The sequence below is a fragment of the Cynocephalus volans genome, chromosome 4 (assembly GCF_027409185.1).
Source record: "Cynocephalus volans isolate mCynVol1 chromosome 4, mCynVol1.pri, whole genome shotgun sequence".
NCBI lineage: Eukaryota > Metazoa > Chordata > Mammalia > Dermoptera > Cynocephalidae > Cynocephalus > Cynocephalus volans.
This window is the reverse complement of record NC_084463.1, coordinates 65523564-65526901: the sequence shown is the minus strand read 5'-3', so window position 1 is coordinate 65526901 and position 3338 is coordinate 65523564.

Genomic DNA, 3338 nt, shown 5'->3' with positions numbered 1-3338 from the left:
GATACATTCTAGAAGACACCATTGTCCTTAGTGCTGGGAAACTACTAACAGGTAAGGTAATAGAAGGTGGAAAATGGCAAGAGAGAGAGAGAGAAGAAGCCAGAGAAGAATAAGAAACACCACGTGGAAGCGTTTTTGTAGTTTGTTTAAAAGCCTAAGTAATAGAGTTTTTCAAGAAGAAGCTTATCTGTTAAGAGAGAGGTAGGGGAAAGATGTTAATCTTCACTTAGAGAACAAAGCCAAGGGAAAGTGTGTTTTTTAGAAGGCGAAATCATCAATAATGTCAAATAAGACTAAAAAATATCTGTTGAATTTATCAACCAGAGGGTCATTGGTGACCTTATTTAGAATGGCTTGAGTGAAGTGAGTGGGCTAGGGATTGAGAAGTGAGGAGGATATGGATATAATGAATGAGCATAACTCTCTGGAAGTATGGTTGTGACAGGAGAGAGAGCAGTAGCTGGAGGGGATAGGTGTTTAAAGGGAACTGATATGGGTCTAACTACATTTAAATACTAAAGGGAAAACATCAGAAGTGACGCAGAATCTGAAGACACTGGACCAATGGGATGGAAATGGGATGTCTAGAGCAAAGATAGAGGAGTTGGCCTAGATCTGAACAGGAGCATGGCTTCCATTACCATAGAATGTGTGCTAAGGCAGAAAGCTCTTCTGATGTGTTCTCCTTTCTCTATAAAGTAGGAGGCACTGAACACAGTCTAAACAGACATTGAAAAATGAGAATGAGCACAAGTCTGTTGGCTCAGCCAAGGTACGTAGCCATGAATTTGTAATGGACTGCCTGCACAGGGTATTGTTTCTCTTCAAGGATTCCAAAAAGTAGACTACTGGATTCATTGAGGAATAAGGTTTGCCAGCTGGGTGTGATGAAGAACAGTAGGGCAAGAGAGATGAGAATACTGGTAAGGGAGTAGTTGATGTGGAAGACCATGGAGTGGCTTCTTCCTCACTCACTTCTTGAAAATTACTGACATGTCTTTCTCCTGGTTTCCTTCTCAAAGATCTTTGTGGTCTTGTTTTTCTTTTCCCCTACCCCTAAAATACTCAAGGATTCACTTTGTGCTCTTGGAATTTTCTGTGATCTTGCCCACATTTCTGGCATGTAATACTAATTAGGTCCCTATTAATTAGTTCCCTATCTACATCCCAAACCTCACTATTGAACACCCAAATGGACTCACTTATAAACCCCATGAACACCTCAAACTCAATAGGTCTAAGACTGAATTAATTAATTCCTCATCTCTCACCCTCACTAGTTCTTTGTAACTTCTACCATCATCTTCCTCAGTAGCTCAAGCTGAAAACCTGGTAAAAATCCTGGATTTCTCCCTCTCTTCAAACCCAGTCGACAGCCTCCCACCCCATCCCAGCCCAGTCACTCTCCTTCACAGAGGCACACAGTTGACCACCAACTCCTCTTCACTCTTACCTTGTACACCCCAAATCTTTCCCTTCATCTTTATTTTCAGCCACACCCACAGAAAGTTTCTAAACTAGATTTCCCCTAAAGAGTTTTATTCCCCCTTCATACGTTGCTGGTGGGAATGGAAAATGGTGCCTTTTGGTAGTTCCTCAAAGAGTTAAGCATAGAATTACCACATGACCCAGCAATTTCACTCCTAGTTATATACCCCAAAGAACTGAAAGCAGGGACTCAAACAGATACTCGTATGCCAGCGTTCATTGCATTCACAGGAGCCAGAAGGTGGCAACAACCCAAGTCTCCAATAACAGATGAATGGGTAAATAAAATGTGGTATATCCATATAATGGAATATTATTCAGTCATAAGTAGGAATCAAGTTTTGATACATGCTACACCATGGATGACCCTTGAACACATTATGACAGGTGAAATAAGACAGATACAAAAGGACAAATACTGTATGATTCCCCTTATATAAAATAACTAGAATGGGCAAGAAAGTAGATTAGAGGTTACCAGGAACTGAGAGAGGCAGGAATAGTTTACTGCTCAAGGGCCACAAAGATTCTGTCTGAGGTGATGGATGTGTTTTAGAGGTGAATGGTGGTGATGGCTGCACAACATTGTGAACGTGATTAAGGCCAATGGATTGTACGCTCACAAATGGTAAATGGCGACAATGACTGCAAAAGGTCTTCTTGTCTCCAGCCTCACCCTCCTCTAAGCAATAACATAAATTTCATCTTTCTCAAACACCAATCTCATCATGTTTCTGTACTCCTTGAAACCTTCAATGACTCTCCAGTTCTTTCAGTACTAAATCCAAACCCGCAAAGGTCCTCCCAGATCTTCCTGCCTGCGTCTCAGGCATGAATTCTTGCTTCTCCCTGACCTGCTCTCAAGTTTCTGCCCTGTCCCTCAGTAACCAAATATTACTTTCCTGGAACTCCAAAGTAGCTTTCCATCTCATAATATAAGAGGATATTTGGAAATGAAATTTTTATTTAAATCCCAAGAAACTAAGCATTAGGCCAGGCAATGTCAAGATTGAGAAGTTCTCATCTGGAATTTATTCACAATAGTGAGGTAGAAATATATCTAGTGCAATGTGCTGAATGTTAAAATTATTTAAGAAGTATGGCGGGGGGTACAGTGGGAGTCTCCTAACTGCTCAGAAGAGTTGGACAAAGCTTCATAGAGAAGACAGTAAGAATTGGATCTTTTATCATGTAAGAGTTTGCCAGGAGAGGAAGGGGGGCATTCACTGACTGCAAGGTGGCAAGAAATTGGAATAAGTGGGTAGGGAAAGAATAGAAAGTGGGTGCAGGAGGGAAATGAGGTTGGGAGATGATGATAGGTTAGGGTTGGATTGTAACCACCTTTGCATGCTATGGTAATTGTGAAATTTGTTTTTACAGACTCTGGGGCAATTAAAGGTATTTTGTTTTTGTTTTTGTTTGGTGGCTGGCCAGTAAGGAAATTCAAACCCTTAACTTTGGTGTTACTAGCACTACACTCTCCCTAGTGAGCTAACCAGCCAGCCCTGACGTTTTTAAACTAGAGATTTGATCTGTTTATATATTGGCATTTAAGACTAGAAAATTTGGAGAGCGTTGTTCATGGATTGGAGTGGGGAGTGAACTGGGGAGGTGTGATAGGGACTGTTTGTGGCAAAAAGAAGAGCCTTAGAGTGAAGAAGAAACAGCCTAGTTTAAGTAAGATGGATTGGGAGTAAATGAAAAATAACGATCATTGAGTTTCTAGGCTGCTGCAGGAATTGTTGAGGGTGCTTTATATAATAATACATTTGCAACTGAATTTACTTTCCACTGAAAAGGAAAAACTGAATGAAGAGAAAAAAATTTATACCTGTTTGTGGAAAAAAACA